The following is a 24,126-nucleotide window of genomic DNA, read 5'->3' on the forward strand; positions in this document are numbered from 1 at the left end:
GAAACATGGTTGAACAACTCATGTCCTCCTATTTTAGACCTACTAGTCCCCCCTAGTCACAGCATCATTCGACTAGATAGAACTAAGAAACCTGGTGGTGGGGGGGGGGGGGGGGGGGGGGGATAGCCTGCATCTACCGTAACATCCTCTCTTTGATTCAGTCAGAAACTGCCCCCCTGCCCGCTTGTGAATATCTTCGCATCAATAGCAATAATAGCCTTATTTGTAAACTACATGCGCTCTACCACTCTCCTGGAGACAATTTACCTTTCATTGAACAAATCATGGAAGTTCATCTCAACCAGCGATGACCCTCAAGAGACCTAGATCTTCGTTGGGAATTTTAATCTCCACTAGAATTATCCAAATGGCCATGCAGTGAACAGGTTTAAATACTTTGTGTCAAACCACAAGTTGACCCAAATCTGTGACAGCCCTACTCACATCAAGGGTGAGACCTTGGACCTTATCAATGCAAAAATGGGCAACACCACATTGGAGTCCATTATAACCTGGGACTGGACAGACCACTACCGTATTGTCTTCCTCATCCAGGTGACTGTGATCGCGAAGAGAGCTCAACTGAAGAAAACAAAAAACAATGGAAAGGAAGTCTTCGAAACATAAACCCTAATTATTTATCTACCCTCTGTAACGACACATTGTCTCCTCAGACGGACATGGTAGATGTTCACGACCTCACAGACTTCCACGAAACCGCCGCCTTGAACGTCCTTGACTCAATCAATCACCCCCCTCAACTAAAAAACACATCCATCAAAATCTCCAAATCTTGGTTCAACAGCAACATGAACTTGGTAAGACCCAGTCTGAGATTAGCAGTAAGAGCCTGGAGGTCCTTGCCCTCCACGGAGCACCTAAACTTTTTAAAATCAATGAGGAACACATACAACACAAGATTAAAAAATGTGATGGCCAACTTCTTCAGAACCCAGCTAGACCAAGCCAGAAATCAACCCAAAAACCTTTTTGAAATTGTCAAGACGCAATCACTCAACATACCATCGCTCAACATACCAAGCCAGCTTGACAATGCGTCCACCACACTCCCAAATTGTGAGGACTTGGCTTCCTTCTCCAGGAAAAACTAAAATAATTGAAAATGACTCCACAAGGAAACTATTTCCGGTTGTCTTGCATATCCTTCCGCAAACCTCCCAGATCGCTGATCTGGCTGGTCACCCTTGGCAAGTCTCCAAAAATAATACCTCTAGGAACACTTCCAAAACCCCTCCATGAAAGTGACATTTACAACATTCTTTTACCTTTGAACCCATCTAATCATTTTATCGACCCTTTACCTGACTTAAGTCTAGTCTACCCTCATGGTTTAAGATCGTAAATGCCTCGCTTAGTCAAGGCACTATCCGGACTACCTAAAAGTAGGGAAGGTAACCCCCCCCCACCACCCCCCATTATTTTGAAAAAACTAACTGCAGATTGCTCAGATCTTAACAACTTCTGTCTAATCTCCATCATCCCCACCCTGGCTGAGCTTCTGGAAAAATATGTCCAGATCCAACTTTTCAACCACATAGATAACTTCCAACTCTTGGACCAACACCAGTCCTTTGTCCTTCAAGATCACACCACTGAATCAGCACCCACACACATTGCTGATGACATATAAAAAATGCTGGATTTCTGCATTTGACACTGTTAAACACAACAGTCTACTGAACCGACTTGAACGGAGGATGGGATTATCAGGGTCTGTACTGCATTGGTTCACCTCATTCCTCCACAATAGAATGCAAAAAGTTAAGGTTAATTAATCCCTTTCTCAGCCCTTCGCGGTCAACCTTGGGGTAGCCCTCTCACCCATTCTCTTCAATTTATTTTAAGAACCTATTGCAGAGTCTCTGAAAACTGCTAACATTCATCATCAGATGTATGCAGATGACACCCAATTGTATCTGAAAATCTCCTCCCCAGAAGACATTATCTCCCTCAGCTCTACTTCACAAAACACTCAGCATTGGCTCACTAGCAACAATCTCAAGCTCAATGCTGGCAAACAGAATTCTTCCTCATTACTTCCCCTAACAACATTATCAAGATCGACCTCGGAATAAAGCATCTAACTGCCCTCAACTGTTCTCCTCACATTATAGCCTCTGCTAGATCTCTGGGAATTATAATAGACAAATATCTGAATTTGCAGGCACACATCAGTACTGCCACCAAAGAAGCAAATTTATTATATGACATTGCTAAGGAAACTAAAACCCTTTCTCCCACAGGACGACCTTAAATTTGCGGTCCAAGCTCTTGTGTAGCCCGGGCTGGATTACGGAAGTGCCACACTATACGGCCTGCCTATATGGAAGTTGGCGCCTCTAAGGGCCACTCTTAACTTTGCTACCAGACTTGTCACCGGACATAAAATCCCTGAACTGACTCCCTTATGAGGCAAGAATTCAACTAAAGATTGCGTGCCCAACTCATAAAGCCCTACGTTTCAATACCTCCAAGTATTTGGCACAAAAGCTTGAACTATAGGGGGACACAGATCGTGAAGTGCTACCCCTCTGCTCTTGAAACCACAACTTTTCCGTAAAAAGAAAAACGTGCAATAGAGCCTTCATGGGTATCGCCCTTAAGATTTGGAATTCTCCGACTCTGGGTGTCCGCTTGATTTCAAAGACCGCCTCCATCAAAAAAGAAGTGAAAGCATTTTTTGATTAACCTCTTGCATTCATTGATTTTATACCTACCGGTTATTAATCTGCTGATGCTACCACTTTGCTGACTCCCTTTGGTGGTAAAGCTTAATAATCTGTAAATTTTCAGTGTCTGTTCCTCGCTCGTATAGGTGATTGGTTCTTGATCTCAAACCTATATCCAACCTACTCCTTCATGTAAAGCGCTCCGATACCCCATAGGGTCTTGTTCGCGCAATATAAGACTTTATGAATAAAACTAACGTAAACACATATATACAAGCAAACCAGAATCCTTAAAAGCAGCTATGGCTAGAAGGCATAAGCTGTGAAAAGAAATTGAGCCTAAAAGAGTCAGTGTACTAAAAATGTGGGCTCCGTTAGTTCCGCCGGTATTCTTTGGGAGGCCTACAAGGAGGTGGCAAGGGACTTTGTGAAGGCAGAACGCAGTGCGCAACGCAAAGAGAAACGTCGCCAATGCGAAGATCTCAAACAGGACATACTTGCCCTGGAGCGCACTATAACCGAAGCCACGGGGGAGGTGAGTGGACTCAAACATTCCCTCAAATTTAAAGAACGATCCCTTTGGGACCTTGCCGATAACACGGCGCGGGCTCACGCGATTGCTACACAATGTAGTGTATGATCTGGGGGATAAAGGCAACAAACTAATCGCTTGGCTGGAACGCAGGGACAGGAATTGCAATTGGGTGTCCGAGATTCGGTCTGATGCAGGGACGCAGGGAGGTACCGGGGCAGTCCTGACAGAAATTTTTGCCAAATATTTTGAAAGCGTTTACCAATCCCAATCCATGAAGGGGGAAATCGGAAAGTAAGGATTTTCTGCAAGACATCTCTCTGCCAACCCTAGGTTCCGAGGACAGGGAGGTGCATGAATCGGATTTCCACTTGGAGAAGGTAGAGAGTTCCATGAGAGATTTACAATCTAGGAAGGCAGCGGGCCCAAATGGTCTACCCACTGCAATGTTTAAATGTGTGGCGGGCAAGATGGCTCTGTACATGTTAGAAATGTTTAAGGAGGCTTCTGAGGGAGGACGACTACCGGAACATATGAGAATGGCTACTATCGTATTTCTTCTTAAGAAAGGAAAACCACACGATCTCTGCAGCTCCTACAGACCTATAGCCCTCCTAAACTTCAAAGCTAAAGTTTTAGCCAAAATTATTGCGAACCGGTGAGGTCCGCTTATACAATCTTTGATTCATCCAGAACGATCCGGGTTTATGCCCCATAGGAGCACGAGATTGAGCCTGAGACGCTTATTTAGAGTCATGTATGATCCAAAGGCAGCCGGAGGTCCCAGCAGCCCTCCTCTCTAGATGAGAGGATGGCGTTTGATAGTATCGAATGGCCATGCCTTTTTGCTGTGCTGGGGAAGATGGGCATTGGCACGTGACAGCAACGGTGGATCCGATTGCTATATAAACACCCAATGGCCAGGGTGCGGGTTAACGGGGCTATTTACAGAGCTTTTGCGTTGCATAGTGGGGACAAGACAGAGGTGTCCTCTGTCCCCGATGCTCTTTGCGCTGGCACTTGAGCCTTTGGCACCTTTGATTAGAAGGGACCCAGTGGTGAAAGGGATCGATTTCGGAGGGGGCTGAGAAGAGCGCATTTCATTATATGCAGACGATATCCTTCTCTACGCACATCGGCCCCGACAGACCTTCCATCAGCTTATTCATATCATACGATCCTTTGACTCCTACTCTGGATATAGTGTGAATGAGGACAAGTCTCGGGTTTTTCCTCATGCGGGGGACCTTCCGGTCCTAACGTCCGCATGTTCAGAACTGGGAATTCAGGATGAATTTAAATACCTGGGCATTTGGATCACTAAGAATGAAGTGGAATTTACACAACTGAAACTGCAGGAGCAGCTATCCCGATTGTGTGAGGACGTGATGCACTGGAGTGGTCTCCCTCATGAGACGGGCTGTCCTCTTCAAGATGATGGCCCTTCCGCGCCTACTGTACGTCCTACAGAACACTCCCGTTTCACATTCGGGACTCCACCTTTCGGTTGGTAGACTCTGAATTACGCCTGCTATTGTGGGGTGGGGGGGGGGAGGAAGTCCAGGAATTGCGCTCAAGAAACTGCAGAAGGGAGCGTATGAAGGGGGCTGGCAGTCCCGGACCTCAGAAAATACTATTGGGCAGCCCATCTTATCAGTATCAATGGCTGGGTCTTTTCTCCACTAGAGGATCCAGCATATAGGGTTGACAGATTGACATTGGGCTCGGGCAGTCATTTGGGAGAACTCTATCGAAAGGGTGGGGGCTCAGCACATCTACCACCACATACAAAAATGGCCATAGATATTTGGCATAGAGCAACTAGATTGACGGGGTGGGCTCAGAAACTCACCGAACAGACCCCACTATGGGAGGGGAATTTCCTTAAAGAAGTGCACTAGCTGTTAGGGTTCCGGAGAGGGAGCCTTCTAGGCATCGACTTGCTTGGAGATGTCTGGAGAGGTGGTGCTAGGATAACCTTCGATAGTTTGCGAGAGGGCTTCCAGATGAGTGGAGGAGAATTTCTTCGCTACTGCCAGCTGCACTCGGCACTCCACTGCCACGTGAAAGAAGGGATAGTGTTCCCAGAATACACCCCATTGGAGGACAGGTTGCTCTTGGAACCCATGATTCAAAAGGCAGTGTCATTAACGTACAAAAAGCTGGTGAACAACACTCTAGATTGTTTGGGCCCCTTTCGGGAGGCCTGGGAAACAGATGTGGGCCTGCTAGAGGACGACGACTGGGCAGAGGCCCTCCAATGCCCTAGGGAAATAGCTGTCAGAGCACGATTTCGACTGGTCCAACTCCGTATCCTCCACAGGTCATATGCCTTGAGAATGGCGCAGGTGTATATTAAGGGAGGAGGCTCCACGGATTGTCTCAGGGGAGGCAGCGAGAAGGGTTTCTTTTTCCATATTTTGTGGTCCTGTCCCATGATCCAGAAATTCTGGAAGGGTGTTACCCGGGCAATGGAAGCTGTAACGAGTGAACGAGTTCCGCTTGAGCCCAGATGGCAGATTCTTGGTGTTACGGGAGAATTCACGTGGCCAAAATGGGCCAAAGTGTGGCTGGCTCCGGCAAGGGGGGGGGGGGGGGGGGGGGTTGTGGGGCTTGTTAAGAGAAACATAACTTAAGCTTGGGGAGGCATCCGAACCTCTGACGGTGGCTGCCTGGCTCAGTGATATGGATCGGTGCAGCGGCGCACAGCAGGTGGTATTTCAAAGCCGGGGCTGCCCACGAAAATGGGGAAAAATATGGGGGCCCTGGACAGAATATAGAGGCCTGCGATGAGACTTGTGTGGAACATCATGTGGTTTTTATGGGGTGCTCAGGGACATACTCCAATTGGCTTTGCTGGTCTCCACGCATATTTTTTATTTCAGAAGTCGGGATACAATGACCTGATAGTTGTCATGTCTGATAAATGCTTTAAATGTATACTGTATAATGCATATGCTTGAAGCTTGTTTTGTTTAATAAAAAGAAATTAAAAACAGTCAACAGTCTTCGATGGCAGCTAGAAATATCGAAGGTCAGGTAATGCTCCATACCATTAATGGTTTTCAGTAATATCAAATTAAGTATGAAAGGCTTGTTCAAGGCAAGTGACTCCAGTTCCGCCACCACCTTATCTCCAAATGCCTGTTTCACCCAAATGTGATTGGTTTAGACAATACAATCTGGTAAAAAAACAACAAAAACAGTCCAGGTTTACCTAGAGTTTAAGTTGGTTGAAACATAATGTAACCTAGGAATTTGTAACGAATTATCCAGGCCCATGCAAGCATGAAAAATGTATCTATTAAACTCCAGCTCGCCCTTCATTCAAACTGAAAGCCAAAGAAGCAAGGGACGAAGACTAATAAAATCAGAAACATAACCCATATCCAATTCTTTGTGGGTGACCTCAAAGGGTGTGCTTTGTGGGATCCTGAAGAGCCCCAAAGGAACCTTTTTTTCTGCTATTTGGATGGATGCAATGGGTCCATAACCAACTAAGGGGATGCATTTAGCCTTAAAGATATCCAGAACTGTCTTCAGATCAGTGCGCCCTAGCCAGCGAGAAGAATCGCCTATGCTGTATGTAGATGGCCCTGTTAAGGACATGTTTTGATTAATTTACCGGATGGCAAATAAGATGAGAATCCAAATAAACACCAAGGTATCGGAAATTGCCAACCTGGCTGATAACATGACCCTTTGCCACAAATTGCAGGGCTATTATTTGGGCCGAACACCATCACCTGAGATTTAGAAAAATTTGTGGCAAGATCGAGGCCATACATAAAATGATAAAACATTTTTTTTAAATCTATTCAGAAAGACACTGTGATCCCCTAGCAGTACACACAATTAAAACTGTGTCATCTTGTTAGACCTGGCATTTTTGGCAGGTTTACCCCCAAACTTTTTGCTATTTGGCCTCCTGTTTTTGACCCATATTTTATTGGTTTTAGGACTCTGGGCACTTTACCACTGCTAATCAGTGCTAAAGTTCATATGCTTGCCATGTAAATTGTGTATGGATAGGTGTTTCCATGATTAGCTTATTTGATTTGCTACGAAGTCCCTAGTAATGTGCACGTGTGCCCAGGCCCTGCAAATTAAATGTTACTAGTGTGCTTGCAAGTAGCCTTAGAAATGTGTCTCAGACCGGCTACACGCAATTTTGACTGACATGTTGGCCTGGCAAGTGCACCCCATTGCCAGGCCTCAACCTTCCTTTTTAGGTCTCGCCTGAGACAGCGCTTTAGCGCTGCTCTCGCGAGAGCTTTTGTTACAGGGGGAATCTGGAAGTGCAAACGAGTGCTTTTCAGGCCTCCAAATACAGTGCATGTTCGCCGGGCGCGCGCACCATTTGGCAGCCTGAAAAGCACTGCCTGATCACTTTCACGGCCGCTTTGATGTCCTCAGTGAGCCGCGCGGCCACTGAGGACATCAAAGCGGCCGTGAAAGTGCACACCATTTGCCACCCCCTTCCTGCGGTGTCTTAAAGTAGCTTTGTGAAGCTCAGATAGAAAGGGGCCTCGCCAGGGCGATTTACAGCTTAGGGTAAAACACAGCACTTTGTGTACATGGTTCACAGCGGCGGGAGGGGAGTGCCAGCATTCCAAGATTTACGATAGGAAACATTCGTTTTATGTCACTACGTGCGTCTGTATAGCCCCTTTGTGCGATCCCGTAGCGTTTTCGGAATCGCAGCGCCCTTTTCGAGTTTAATGTTTGGATACTTTATGCACGTGGTCGTAGAACAGCGGCTCCGTTGAACGTTTTAGTTTGTTTATATTTAATGTTCAGCCCAGAGCACACGTATAGTCGGGGGGACTAATTATCATATGCAAATCACAATCGCATCGCAGGAAATGACATCACAATAAGTGGTTTTATGCCCTTACAATAATTTTTTGTTGTTATATTTTTTAGACACCACGTCTATATTTTCCACATTTCAATTGGGAAATAAGCTCGGAAAAGGCTGAAAGTGACAACATTTTTAAATAGGCAGGTGAATCTTAGAAATTGCATGTTTACACGGCTTTTAGTGAGTAGGCAACTTGTGTAGGATGTATTCCTTAAACATTAAACTTGATCTTAATGTGTGTTTGCTTCCTGCTCTAGTTCTTTATCCAGCTTCGAACCACAACAGTTACTAAATTTAATTCGCGTTTTTTTTTTACGAAGGAGTGCTGTTTCCACATTGTCTCTTTTTGGGCGATCTTTAAAGGGATGCCCCTTCACAGGAAATGTGTGGGCTGGAATGTGGTGTGCAGTAATGGCATGGAGTTTCCTGTATTTGCTCAAGTGAGGTCATCTAAGGAGCCCTAAGGCCCGTGCTTATCCCGCATAGCGACTGCTATCAAACAAGCATCTGCACACTGTCTTTAAACAAATGCGATCGCCCCAAACACACTTTGATTGACGTTTCAATGAACGTGTGTGTTGTTTGACAGTGTTCTTTGCTTATCTGCCAATTACTGCCTCAGAAGGCCCGTGTGCCTTTTCCTCCAGGCACCAAATTAAGAATATCCGTAACAGTTGACTGCTCACGGCTCTAGTGCCCTTTCGCATTTCCTGTCACCCTTCAGCTCAGAGGCTGTATCCATAACAGCTAGACACCGACAACATAAAGATAACAAGCATTTGCAATGCAATAGGTCTCGCAGTTACGAGAGTTTCAGCTATTGGCATTGTAAATAACAATGCCTTTTGTTTATGCTTAAAAAAAAAAAAGCATTATTATTTGTAATGTCAATAGCTCAAACTCGCGTAAATGCGAGACCTATTGCATTGCAAATGCTTGTTCTTACATGTAAGGCAACCCCCCGAGGTAGGCCCTAGGTACTCCCACGGGCAGGGTGCAGTGTATGTGAAAGGTAGGAAATGTACTGGCGTGTTTTGCATGTCCTGATAGTGAAATACTGTGCATTTCATTTTTCACTGTTGAAAAGCTGTCTGTCCAACAGGCTATCTTTGGAGCTGCACTGTAACATTTTACATGTGTAACTTTCAATTGGGACAAACAGAGAAATTGAGTTTAGGCACTCTTTTAGTAAAGGTTTTTTTTTAATAGTGTGTCTGAAAAGGACACTTTTAGGAAGTGGCATTTTCTTACTTAGCCATATTGTGTGTCTCTGCCCGTTTGTGTAGTCACCATCTGGTTTTGGAGTGTTGTGCTGGGGATGTGCATTCACACTAGACAGTCACGGGGGGGGGAGTTTCAGGTGTCCTGCCTTTCCTGGGTGACTCATAGCCAGGCTGAATAGGCCTTGTCTGTATTTAGAGTGGTGGGAGGAGTCAGCACAATACTAGTGAGGACAGAACTGGTTTCTACTGAACTCAGCCTTTCTGCCTAAAACTTTAAAGGGAAAAGCAGTATAAATGTTGGGTCCCTGACCATAGAACTTTAAAACTCAGTTGGACTAAGGGACCTGCCAAGAAGAAGAGCTGGAGAAGCTGTGAGGAGGAACTACCTCTTTACTGTGTGCTCTGCTGTGTTGTTCTACAGTGGCTGCTTCTGTCTTGGGCAGTGAAAGGCATTGGACTGGACTTTCCGCAACTTATTTTCCCAGAGTGTCTCCATGGGCATGAGGTAGAGCTTGCCCCCTGTTCAAGAAGTCTCAGGAACTACAAATACTTCTAGCACTGGGAACTGTGTGCTTTGAGCTGCAACAGAAGAAAAAGCAAACCGAAGCAGTCACTGACACCACTGCCGGCTCCACAGAGAAAATCGCCCTGCTTCACACCACAGCCCTGGTCTCATCTACAATGCCGACCAATGCCACCACTGAGCCGGTGTTTACACGATGCCCTGAAGGCACCGCATTCCTTCACATCACCGCCCTCGTATCCCAGACGACGATGCTCCATCCCGACAGACGCCGTTCCCTACACCATGGCCTGAGGGCACTGCTCATAAGTTACTCGATGCACGGCCCCGTCCCACACTGCAGCCTTGGCCTACCAACACCATCTACTTCTGATTGTCTGCCAGAGACAGCGCTTCAACAATGAAGTCGGCACTGCCAGCACTGTGACGAGCATTGTCCCACTTCGCTTGTAGCCCTGGTCTCACTGACACCAATGGACGCAGTCATCAAACCTCTGCCTGTACCGCAACCTCAGGGCACCGCACACTACACTGCTGCACCGCTCACCACAGCCCAGACACCTACAGACACTGGCGTACCAGACTTCAACTTCACAGAGTTCGATCTGCAAAGCGTGTGGTTTCGAGGGCTCGGCGACTCCTGCACTGACCTCCAGAGCAACCGTCTGCCGACTGCACATCTTTGGATCCCATTGCAAGGTCCAAGGTCCACAACGTCCTGCATTTCCAAGCTACGGTTTACGGGTCTTCCTGACATCGTAGCTGGCCTGCGATGCCGTGGTCAGCCTGAACTGTTGGATGTGTTTGTTCACCACTCCGCGTAGCCCCGGACAAGGATATCGACTTCAAGGAAATGTATTTCTAGGTTATTCTTGCAATATTCACATCTTGATTACTGTATGTTGGATTTTTATTGTTTTGGTCTTGTTTTACATAGATAAATATTGGCTATTTTTGTAAAGCTGGGGTGGTGTCCTTTTGTAGAGTTTTCACTGTATTACTGTGTGTCATGTGCAAACACTTAACACACTACCTCTGAGATAAGCCTGACTGCTTGTGACAAGCTATCAAGGGGGTGAGCAGGGGGTTATTTTAGAAGTATAATCCCCTTATCCTGACTAGAAGGAAGGGTCCCAACTTGGACAATGTGCATACCTAAACCAACTAGAGACCCCCTTTTCAAACACTTCTACATAAAGCAGAGAAGGGATTTGATAACCTCCATTTCTAGGGACATCCAGGGGTCATTCTTCTAAAACGGATCACAATCGGTTGATATTAAAAAATAGAAGGAAAAAAAGGCTTCTGAATACTGCCCTGGCGGACCTCACACTTCAATTCAAAGTGCGATGTGCAGCCTTTAGGGCCATGTAGGAAGGTAGGTTTCTTCTAGCATGGTTCTTCCTCTTTTTGCCTGGTGTCAGTGTGTTTTTGACAGTCTGCTATGATCCGGCTAATCGGGACACCAGCAGCTGCGCTTTCTCCCCTAAATTGGTTATGGTAAGTACTTTCATTCCTCCACAATTGGCTCCTGGTGTACACTTGTAGGTCCCTAGTAAATGGTATTAAGGTACCCAAGTCATAGGTACACCAGGGGTCGCCCATGGGCTACAGCATGTATTGCGCCACCCATGGGAGTCCACTTAAACTGTGACCAAAGGCCTGCCATTGCAGCTTGTGTGCGTTGGTGCTTGCACCTCTCACGGCAGGTACAAGTTTCCTTTTATCGAAGGTCACTGCACTTTAAACCTACAAGTCACCCCTACGGCATGCTCTTAAGTCCTGAGGGCAGGGTGCTTGGTTAGAAGTGGGAGGGCGCCCCTGCAAGAGCAAGACACCCCTACCAACCCCGGATTGGATTCTAACGGCTTTGTAAGTGCGGTCAGCCATTTTAATACATATAGTGGACCTCCGTAATTGCGAGATGTCTAACTATAGAGTGGATGCACCCAACCCGGTGCTGTTTGGTATCAAACATTTTGGAATCATACTCTAACACAGATTCCAGTGTTGAAAGTATTATCCTATGTACTGGGGGCTCCCTTGGGGTACCCCCCCTGTAATCCCAGTAACAGCCTTCCAGGGTCTGCCAGCAAGCTAGTGCTGCTGCCAACCACAGACACAATTCATTCCTCCTTCTGTTCGGCCAAACTCATTCAGGGGAAGGTAGAACAATAGATTTCCTGCCACAGAGGTGTGGCCACCTCCCAGACAGGACTTGATGTATTGAGCTGGGGTGTGTTCGCTGGATAGCGCCACTAGACTGCTTTGACGCCAAAACCTACCATTCCAGCCTGGGGCAGCAGCAAAAGGGAGCATCACTACCGCTCTACCACTGTGAGGTGTACAGCTAGCGCTGAAGGATTTTGCCGCCAACAGCTGTGAGGGGAACGGCCATGTAAACTACACTTCCCGGCCACCCCAGCTTCGTCGACCGATGTGACGCGGTACAGCGCGCCTGGAGGCGCATTAAAACCACCCCCAGCCTCCCACAGCATGGAACGCCAAAACCTACCATTCCAGCCTGGGGCAGCAGCAAAAAGGGGGCACCACTACCACGCTACCGCCGTGAGGTGAACGGCAAGCGCTGAAGGATTTTGCCGCCACTAGCCGTGAGGAGAACGGCCACGTAAACTACACTTCCCGGCCACCCCTGCTTCGTCGACTGCTGTGACACGGTACAGCGCGCCTGGAGGCGCATTAAAACCACCCCCAGCTTCCCGCAGCGCAGGATGCCAAAACCTACTATTCCAGCCTGGGGCAGCAGCCAAAGGGGGCACCACTACCGCCCTGAGGTGAACGGCCGGCGCTGAAGGATTTTGCCGCCACTAGTTGTGAGGGGGAACGGCCACGTAAACTACACTTCCCGGCCACCCCTGCTTCGTCGACCGCTGCGACGTGATACAGCGTGCCTAGAGGCGCATTAAAACCACCTCCAGTAGCGAGGAAAGTGCGCGGGCCGGGCCAAGGGCGGGCTCGTCCTTGCCCGTCAGTGCCAGGAAGAGGCAGGGCAGGGCCACCCCCCTTTCATCCGAGGTCGTGGGCTTTTGTTTGTGTAGCACTTGGAGTTCGCTTGCAGGTACGGTTTGTTTTCTGTTGTTACCATCATTTGAGCTTGCTGGCAGTACTGGTGTACCATTGTCATCAGCATAACCTCTATGTACTATACTCCAACAGACCAGGTGTGACTAAATCCCCTATACTGAACTCTGCCCAATTGGGCACATGGGCCTCATCTTTGTCCTTTGATCCAGGGCCCAGTACTGCACGCTGCACTTTAGTGTTATTATACTGTTTAAATGTTTCTATTATTATTGCTGCTAAACAACATATATGCACTTTGCACTTTTAGTGTTAATGGAAGGTCTTGTTGATTTTTAACATACGGCATTTTACTGGTTTGTGCTTTAGTACCGTTTCGCATTTTCCACATCGTATATTGCACTTTGCACTTTGTCATAAAAACGGTTTAGCACTTTAAAAGGGACCTGAGAAAAGAATTTAGCGTGTTCAGAGATAGACAACATGAATAAGCGGAAGCCAAATTTGGGGAAAAGTGTGGCTGGAATTTTAGACGCTTTCATATTGAGGGCAGAATCAGCCCTCATTAATGAAATAAAACTCACTGAACGCAGACTCTCTCTTGAGCCCCACTCTTCGCAAGGTAGACTCTTTAACCCCCGCAATCTCGGATTCTATGGGGTATCCAACCAGGATGTATCTTCATCCCGGCTGAGTCAGTCCCCACTTGTTGCCCCGGATTCAGTGACAAACCTTGTTTCCCGCTCATCTTTTGAGCAAGAACCTAGCCCTGTTAAACCTAAAGCTACAACCAGAGGGCAGAAAGCTAAACTGAAGCCATCCCGTACCAACGAATCCCCCACTACAAACAGGAAAAGTCTGCTCAGGGCTCATCTGGAAGGAAAATACTAGCCGTCCCCACCACAAATGTTTGCAAAGAGGGTCCCCTTACTTCCATGAATTAGACAATGTTAGTGCAGCTCACCGATAGCACACAGGAGGGGAAATTCTAGGGCAGGCTAGAAACTATGATGTCCACCTTATTGGATCCTATTTTTCAAAATATAAGTTCAGTAGAAGCTAGATTGCTGAAACTAAAGGGGTTGGTTAGTTGCAAACCGCTGACTACCCCGACAGTTAATCCAAATACTAGCAGAGACCATATAGCTATCGGGGGTATAGGAGCAGGGGAAGGGTCATCTGTGAGGTCTGCAGTAAATAGTGAGGTGCCAGATAAGAGCAGTTCCAATAACATCATGCCCACTAGTGTAGATATTCCAGCACTCTTAAGTCCGTCCCCTACAGGAGCGGGGTCCTCTGTGCCTCATAGGGCAAGGAGGCCAGAAGGAAGGGACTTACAGTTAACGAGTCTCCCAGTTATGGACCTCCCACCCGAATCCACCCCTTATGTAGTGGTTTTGGGGAGTGTTCCCTCCCTCCCCAAAGGGGCTAACGAAGACCATGGGCAGCTGATAAATAAACTAACCCACTGGTTTACACACAATACCACTCTGGGTGCCCGCGTGGCTAAAAACATCCTTATGGCACGCAGGGTCAGCTGGATTGGGAGCTCACGCAAAATGGGCTCTGGTGATTGGGTCATTGTAAATTTTGATAACCCCCACACTGCGGGCAGTATTTTATCGAGGGATATCGGCCTCACCCCCTTATTGGGATCTGTTATTAGGGCTTTACCTCTGGGCTACTTCTGCAAGCCTGACCCTTATAGGGATACATCCGATAATTTCCCCAGGGTAACTCTCCGAGGTGGGTTGTCAAATAGACCAGCACCTAGGCAACAGCCTATTTCTATGGCCTACTCATCCTCTGAATTAGGTGGGCAGTTTGGCGCCGATCCCTCAATTGTGCTAAATATATTTGCTGCTCTAACTGGTTTCGAGGATTGTGATTGACTAAGGGTCCTCACAGCCCCTGAGCTGGAGCCTGTTGTTCTTAACCAGTCCCCAGCAGAGGTAGCTGTAAGGCCCCGAGGTAGCTGTAAGGCCCCCAGGTGAGAGTTGACAATTTCTTATCCTGGAACATTGCAGGGCTGGCCAATAAGCTTCAGGATCCACTGTGGGTGCGATATGTGAAGCAATTCTTGATAATCAGCTTCCAAGAAACTTGGACAGTGGATTGTGATCTATTTTTGGAAGGATACAAGGCTTCTCTTGTCCCGGCCACTCCGTCGGTGAGTGGAAGACCAAAGGGTGGTCTAGTTGTTTACATTTCTGTGGCGGTCGATTGTCAGATTCAGGTGATGCCAACTATAAACCCTGGAATCCTGGCATTGTCAGCCAAAAGGGGGGACACTAGATGGGGAATTATACATTTTTACAATTCGGTGGCTTGTCCATACGAGGCCTGTAACATTACTACCTTGGGAGCAAATAAAATAAATGTTTTGGGGCCCTTCATGCACAATCTTTTGGTTTCTGGGGATTTTAACATACACCCCTGTGGTAATCCAACCACATCTTGTATTTCTGAGTTGGGTTGCCCCCGTATGAGGAGTTTCCACTTTCAACATCATGCTCAGGGGGAATTGTTGAACAATATGACAAATGAACTGGATATGGTGGCCCTGATGTTTTTAACTGCCCCGCAATTTAAGTTCCCTGTGCCAACTTTTAAAGGGCACGGTAGGGGGTAATTTATTGACTTTATCTTAATCTCTTCTTCCTTGCAATCATTTTTTTATGGTTTTAACATTGTGGAGAGTGAATTTAGTGACCATAATCCTTTAACAGTTCATATGACGGGCCCATTCGGAGTAAAGACTGGTGATGCTTCAACCACGGGTGTACTGAGGCCGACAGATGGCAGATGGTAGATTAAAATGGTCCCAGGTGTCCCCAGATAAATTTTACAACGAAGTAAAAGTATCTTGTGCCCACGAGTTTTCATTATGTACAACTGCGAGTTACCTCCTTAATGAGATTATTGGCGCATATGAGTCAATAGTGCGAAAAGTGGGTGAAACTTTAAGTGTTCCAGCTAGTAGAAATGCCTCACATGGCCCCAGATGGTTCGACTCAAATTGCTCCAAAGCAGCAAGGATGTTGAGGGAAGTTCTGTCAGCCAAACCTAGAACTCAATCTGAGGTATGTGCTTGTCGAAAGGAATATAAGTCAGCCCTTGCCAAACGGAAGGGTGTCCAGAAGGAAGAGGCTTGGAGGAAGCTGATTGACTCATGCACTCTCAGGAACAGCTCGAGGTTCTGGAGTGTTGTGAATCGGCCCCTTTTTGATCAGGAAGGGGGAGGGCCTTGGATTCACACATCACAGAGGAGGAGTGGGTGCTTCACTTTAAATCTATGTTTGATTGCCCTCTTGAGCTTAATCGCCACGAAAGCCGGGATATAAAGGACCCTGTAATAATTTTTGAAAGCGGTGAGGTCATGGCGGGTATTATAGGGCTATCTATTAATAAAGCACCAGGCCCAGATGGGATTCCCCCCAGATTTATCTAAGTCGGACCCCCCGTTCTGGGCCACGATTCTGGAGGCAGTATTTAATGCAGCGGCCAAGTATGGCTGTCCCCAGTCTTGGGCCTCTTCCACTATAATCCCCGTTGTCAAGAAGGGCAATAGAAATAGTACCCATTGGTTAAGACCGATTTCGCTCATCGATTCAGTGGTCAAAGTGGTAGGACGTATTCTTTTACAGAGACTATCAACATAGGCAGAGGAGCATGAGATTAGGTCGGACGTCCAGTATGGATTCCGGCCGGGACGTTCTACTGTTGCTAAGTGTCTTAATTTATCTATGATACTGAGCAAATATACTGTTGCTCGCCCCAGAACTATCCATCTTGCCTTCATGGACTTGTCATCTGCGTTTGACTGTGTCAATAGGGCAAAACTGTGGCAGTCCATGAGGGCAATGGGGGTGGAGAACAGCATTGTCAATTTTCTTGAGGACCTACATATATCAACCAAAGCTAACGTTCGGTTCTCACAGGACTTGCAGGTCACTAGGGATTTTGAGATTAAGAAGGGAGTCCAGCAGGGATGCATTCTGGCACCTTTTTTATTTTATTTTTACATAAATGAACTGGATAGTGCATTAAGAGCAACTGGAGTTGATTATCCCTGTGCATGGCGGCGTGGTATCCCCGTCCTGTTATACCCGGATGACGCCGTCCTCTTATCCAGGACTGAATTAGGTTTGCAATCCCTGGCAATGAATAATTCCAAGTCCTACGTCATGAAAGCGGGGCAACATTCGAAAGAGTTTCCATTTTAGTGTTGGCCCCGCTAAGATCCCGCGCAAAAATGTATTTTTCTACTTAGGGGTTCTTTTTGACGACCAACTTATATGGGGTCCCCTAATTTTGAGGAAAAAAGGGGATCTGGCTCGGGTAAACACAGCAATTTTTAATTTTGCCTCTAAAATAGGGAAGAAACCAACAGGAGCCATGTTGCAAGTTTATCAAGCTAAAAGCTTGGCCATAGCTACCTAACTACCTATGGTAGTGAAATTTGGGGCTATACTGCCGCAGATTCCCTCCAGGTAGTGGAGAATGATTTTTTGAAACTTTTACTATGTGTTCTGCGTGGAACTTCTAATTTAGCGGTCCACGAAGAATTGGGGGTCCCTTACCTAAGCGATGTTCATGCTCTGCGAGCCCTGATTTTCTGGCTAAAGTTCTGCCTCATTAAAGATTTAACTCTCAACCATTTGATTTTAAGAGAGTGTATGTCCCTTGACAATTCAGCCCGTATTCCCTGGCTTAGGTATATTAAAGATAGTTTTGAAGGGATAGGGCGAGGTGATCTATTTCTTAAGCCTGATGCTATTGTCAAGAAGGATGTGGAATTAACTAAGATAGCCTTCCTGACTTTAAGGAAAGTGGATAGGGAAACCAAGGAGGTGCTGAAACCTAGTGTTCGCATGTATTTAATGCTTAAAACAACTCCGATGACGGAACCTTATCTTATGGGGTCTCTGTCAACACATGAGAAATTGTTATTAACCAGGTTTCGGATGAATCTCTTCCACCTCTTGCTAGCCAGACCTAAGGGTTATAGTAGAGGTCAAGTGCTAGCTCCCTGCGGCTGCGAAGGACAGTCTCCGCAGGACTTGCTGCACTTCTTGTTTTTATGCAAACTGTATGAAACCCCCCCGTAGGCATTTTCTGGTTCCCTTTTTAAAAAGAATGAATTTTAGACAGGTTCAACCTGCCCTTGTGTATCTTCAACTGTTGAAAGAGGACTGCATCTTTTTTATAGTAGGGGTTTTAAAACTTTCTGTGAAATCTAGGACCTGTATGGATGTGTAAAGTCTGAGATGTAGGTATGTTTATTAGTATAACTTTTTTTATCATGTTTTAACATATAATTGTTTTTATGTATTTGTATCTGTGCAAGTTTATGGTTTTCTGAACAAAAAAAGAATAAAGTTTATTTGATTGATTGACTGACTGCTTTGAAGGGCACATATGCTTCTTTCCTTGTGTACTCCAGTTTGAGCCATTCCAGAGCCCTTGGCTCCTGCTCTGGCACTAAACTGGACAAGGAATATGGGAGTATCCTCCCCCTGACCCGTACCTTCTCAGGGAGGGACCCCTGAACTGTTCCAAGCCTTACCTTAGGGTACTTAAGAGCGTACCTGTGGGTGGGTGCTCAGATTCGTCGTGTGACAACACTCAACCCTGAAACTACGTCGCTCTTTGACCATCTGGACACTTGGACTTCAACTGGAACAGAAACTGCACCAAAGAAGACTCTTGCTGCTCCTGGTCTCGCTGTTCAAGCCTTCTTCATCGTCTGTGTCTGTGCTTCGTCAACAGACCTTTGAATCAAGGACACCTGAGAAAACACTCCCCTCCATCTGCAGGCACTGCAACAAAGCTGACAGTTCTGCTGCTCCTGTCATACTACAGACTTCCCGAGGCTCAGCAAAGCAGGTGGTGGCTCTGCAACTCCCTCAAGGTCTGGTCTGTCCTCTCTGCAATTTTGATGCCAGTATCCTTTATCAGAAGGCCGGGACCAAACCCCTGTGCACCACGTCGACTTGCTGGTGCCAAGACTTGTTGGCTCTGCACTCCAGAGATCTTCCAGCTTCAAGAAGCTCTAGCCTCCCACATCTCTTCCCTCCAAGATAAGCGTCCTCACCGCATCCTATGCACCATGGGCATTCATCTGTGGTTAGCTATTCGAGGTCCTCTTGTGACGCCTGTGCCTTCGGCCTGTGGGTCCTCCTGAGGGTCTTCTACTGCTTCAGTGGGCTCCCCCTGATTGCTCGTGGGCGGCTCTGACTTTCCCGCTGTTTGGGGAGTCTGATTCCTCTTGATCATAAATGGCCTTGAAATTATTTACCGAGGCCTGCGGCGTAATGGTTGAATGCCGATTAGAGAGGTGGTCACAAATAAACAGAGGGAAATTTACCACATGGCAAAAGGCAGCACTTTCACACTAGGAGCAAGTAGATTCCCCGGCCTCCATTTCAGTTGGCTCTTGCGCACATTACTTGTCGAACAGTAGACCACCCTGGCTGTCCTTACCTCATCCTGGAATTTGAGTTTCCTAGTGTGCTGGTGAGCACTTTTTATTCAAACCTCTTGACTATCTAGGAGAATAAGATATGCCCAGCTTGAGAAGGGCAGACTTGATGAATCTGCAGATTTTGGAGAAGGACATAAAAATGCTCTGGCCTGAAGCATCGCCATTAAGGCAGGAAGCAAAATCAGTCGAACAAGTGGTGACCGAGGTGGAAATAATATCCATCAGGACAGTCAAAGCCCACCTTACCCTCCACCCTTGATCGGTAGATAATACTGGCTCCTTAAACAAGTAGATTGCATAAACAGGCTTTCTGTCCCATAAAATAGCCGTCAAAGGATTATGATCACTCAGGTTGTACCACATAACCTTATATTTTACAAGGACAGAGAATAAACAGATACAAAAATGTAATCGATGGTGGAGCTGGTGCCCCCCCCCCTGCCCCCCCCCCTCCCTTTAAACGTAGGTGTCCTCACAGTTGGCCCATCCTATTTCAATACCATAAGATTTACTAGGTTCAAATCAGCAACCAGGTGGTTTCTCTTATCACCTTGCTGCATATGTTTAAGATGGACCTGATCAATAAACGGAAATTTATTATTTGGCTCTTCTTAACCATGACAGGATAAACAAGGGTGCAAGTTGAAATCTCCCAATAACAAAATCATTGTGAATAAAAACACTGAATGGAAATATGCATCTAAGTATGCTCTTAGACTAACAGACAGTATCCAGTTCATTCCTAAATATAACAGCATAATTGAAGTTAACAACCAACATTCTATGCTGATTAGGAAAAATCAGGAGAACACCAAGATTGTCTGGTGATTTGGACACCATCAGTTCAACTTTATATTGAAGGCCAAGATTAAAAGGTGTTACAAGACCCCCCTCTGGCATGCCCACTAGATGAGGGAGTAGCTGATGAAGTATATGTGGCATAACTGCCAATAAATAGGCATATCTGAACATCCCACATCTCCAGTAGAGAAATAACAAAAGGTACTTTTGAACCAACCATCAGAGAGCTTACCCCGAACCCCAGATATGTTCCAGCTTAGCACCCTTAAATCAGCACAGCAACTAGGCACTGCATGCTTTGCTGATTTCCCCTCAAAGAAGCTGAAGTCAGTCAGGGTCCTCCAGCTATGTCAGGGGCTCCAAGTGATAACTGAGTGATATGCTCTCAAGTTTACTTTGATGTATATAAATGACAGGGATGTCTGGTGGCCAGAGCTGACTGGAGTATGGTCCTCCCTACCCACCGGCCTAAACAGACTGAGGTTGATAGAAGAATCCCAACAGGAATACTGAAATTCTGTCCCTGGTGGCACCTTTCTACTTAAGTGTGTGAAGGATACGACCTACCCACGGAGCACAGCAGAAATCTATTACTAGGCATTGTCTGCCAACATCTTCTTAGAGTGTCCCATCCAACCAACTCTGTGGGCCATAATAATCTCATCATACAGGGGCTGGGATGGATATGCTATGACGTCAACCAGTGTGCCACTTTATTTTTAAGCTGTAGGACGTTCTCCTGGTCCCTACTCCTGTGGGGGTTGGGGGGGGGGGGGGGGGGGCACGCAGGGGCATTCAACATCTTGAGATGGTATGGGGCGGTACAGCCGAGGATAACTGTATAACGTTAGTACAGGGGATTCTCTGGGGGTAGTCATTTGTAGAGGCGGGTTAACTACAGGAGTTGGACCTTTAGAGCCATTAGGGTGTGGGATGCTATTCATTCAATCATGCCTGGGGCACATCTGGGAAGCTAAGATACCACTGCATATAGCAGGAACCTTTAAATTTGGATGACCTGGATTGGCCATCAAGGGCTCTAATGTCTTATTGATAGCAGGATCAGCAGAGAGCTGAGAACAACTCGACAAACACGGAGCAAAAACATAATCATAACCAGTGGGAGTGCAAAGTCTGAGAGATGGGCTACATATCAATTTCTCGACTTGTGCCCTAATAAAGTTCAAAGACCCTTTCAGCTTTCCCACCATCTGCTCAAAAACAGCCATTGGACGAGTCAAATGCTTCAAGAGCTGACAAAATCTTAAGGTCCTAATTTAGAAGCAAATCTTGGAGGCTACTCACATCCCTGTGAACCCTAGGAGGTATGAGAGTCTCAGATGAGTGTGCCGGAAGGCCCTGCTTTACTCCCTTTCCAGATTTACTACCAGATTTGGTGGAATTTTTGGCCTGGCCGCTTCCCCGCAGGTACTGACAGTATTCTTAGTTGTAGCGGGCTCTGTGGGATTAAAGTGTACACCATGGATATAAGGCTTTCAGTTAGCTGCCAACGAAAAATTGGGGTCTCAGAGGGTGTAGTAATGAGTGCCATCCCACCTTCTCCTATGCCCAATGGGACACTCCTAGGTGGAGTGGTATCTTGGCAGTTCATGGCAAGCTGATCTTCGACACACGAGATCTCATCCACGAGTACCCCCATTGCATTATTGAGAAAGGACAGTATGGATAGGCTTGTCCTGGTCTTTTACCTGTTGCATTTATAGAGTTTACGTTCCTCTTCCACATGACCGTCTCAGCTTGGATGATAATCAAGTGAAAGCGTTATTGTCCAGCAGTCACAGAGCCTAACTTTAATAAGCGAGGGAGCTAAAGGAGCCTCAGATCGCTCCAGGATAAAATACTCACCAACTTGAGAATCCCATTAAAGATATTAGGGGGCGGCAGTGGCAGGAAGAAGCGATCTTCTGGCCCTCTTCCTTGCTGCACAGCAGTTTGGGACTTGGAGCACCCACACAAGAAGGCTTAGCAACAGACATGGTGTTATGTTATACGTCAGCTCTTCCACCTTGCTGATTTCATATTCCATAGAATATGGAACGTGGAGCGACTAAGTGGATAAGAGTCAGTTACAACTGGGACATCGAGCTGAGAAGTTGTACTCTTGTACCTGCCTGCTACTGAATAAAGTTACTACAAGATATTGCCTCCAGAGTCTTTATAACAAATGGCGACGATTGGGATTTAAAAAGGACCAATATAGGAGGAAATCTTACAGGGGACACAGGCAGAGTTGACACAACAGCACCTTAACGCAGGGGGAAAAAAAAGGAGATCGCGCGAGTGGAACTTACAGACATTTTGTCATAATTCTTCTGGTGAGCACCGCAGGTTTTTTTATTATCCTTAATTGTGACTACCTTAATCTAAGCCCCCGTTGTAATGTTAGAACTCCCCGAGTTCAAACGGGAACTGCCTAGCAACGCGCACCAGCTTCCGACTTGTGTTCGCGATCAGTTTCCTTTTGCCACGCGTCAGACATTTCTGGAGAGGAACGTAGTGCGTCACGACGTCATGCACAGCGGCCATTATTGTACTGGAAAGGCCGTTTTGATCGTATTAGAAAAAAAAAAAAAAAATTATAAAAAGTAACGCATCCACTGTGATTCTTCAGTACGCTATTGAAACAAAGCTCCATAAAGTTTGTGTTTCCAGATTATATTTGAAGGAAACGAAGCTGCAAGTCAATGTTGGTCATCATTACTATCTCTTTAACACGAGGTGAATTTTGTTTACCCCGATATATTTCTGATTTTCAATCAAAGTGGTGAAGTATGAACAGTGTCAAATTAGGATCACACTGAACAATTCCACTTTACTTCTGAATATTATTATACAGATTGTCTTTGGAGCAGCTATGAGTCAGCAAACCTTTTCAGTTTACCCTCCTCAGGCCTTTTGGTTTTGTGGGTCGAACCAACTCTTAAATGGACTGAGAGGAAAGAATATTTTTTAAATTATATTGAAACAGTTGACTCTGATGGCTGCTCAGCACAAAAAGCGCATTTTACTGCATTCTTTAGGCCCCCAAGGTCCTAAGACATATAATCAGATGAACACACCTGTTGTGGCAGGTGGTGATAGTAATGTTTTCACTGTGGCTCTTGCTAATTTAAGATAAGTATTTTGCTCCAATAGTGTGCATCTGTATAACTCGCTACAAATTTTTTCAAAGGAAACAACTTAAAAATGAATCTATTGATGATTATGTTAGTGAGTTAAAGAAATTGGCTGTTGATTGTGCGTTTGGAGGGTTATCGGAGGATTTAGTACGGGACCAGGTTGTTATGCATGCTTTTAATCCTGCTATTCAGGAATGTCTTTGGATAAATGGGGATGCCTGTCTCAATTATATTGTCGCTATTGTCCGCAAGGCCGAAACATCTAGTAGGTGTGCTAATGCCTTGAAGAAGGAAGTCGTGGTAAATGACACTGTAGCTAAAATTAAATCTAGTTCTAAAAAATTTTTTTTGCAATTAACCAAAATCAGAAGGATGGAGTAAGGATAAACTGAACAATGAGCCTCCCAAATGTTACAGATGCGGAAGCTTAGAACATTTGGCTTTTGCTTAAATCTTATCCTGCTAGAAAAGTTAAATGCAGTGCATGTGGCATTTATGGGCATTATACTAAAGCTTGCAGGAGAAGAACCAAATCGGTTAAATGATAAATGTGTTCAAGAAGATGTTGATTCCGATAGCGATTTGAGCAGTAATGATGAGCAAATTTCTGAATGTTCTGTTGCGGTTAAAAAGAAATTACTTTTGAATATCATAGATGGATGTATGCTAATTGAAAACAAACCTGAGTGTTGGATTCAGATAGGTGGTGTGCGTGTCAAACTTTATGCAGATTCCGACTCACCTTATTCTATTGTAAACGAAGGGGTTTGGAAAAAACATTTTACAAGTAAAGTTGGTGCAAAATTATTTTCCTCGGATATTGA

The 24,126-nt window shown here is 46.0% G+C and overlaps 1 protein-coding gene across 2 annotated transcripts in view; it reads right to left on the bottom strand.

Moving 5' to 3' along the window:
- Nucleotides 1–24,126, bottom strand: part of LIX1L (limb and CNS expressed 1 like) — a 125,980-nt gene that overhangs the window by 81,282 nt on the left and 20,572 nt on the right. The gene's annotated exons all lie outside the window — the stretch shown is intronic.

This window comes from Triturus cristatus, chromosome 12, assembly GCF_964204655.1.
Source record: "Triturus cristatus chromosome 12, aTriCri1.1, whole genome shotgun sequence".
NCBI classification, from domain to species: Eukaryota; Metazoa; Chordata; class Amphibia; order Caudata; family Salamandridae; genus Triturus; species Triturus cristatus.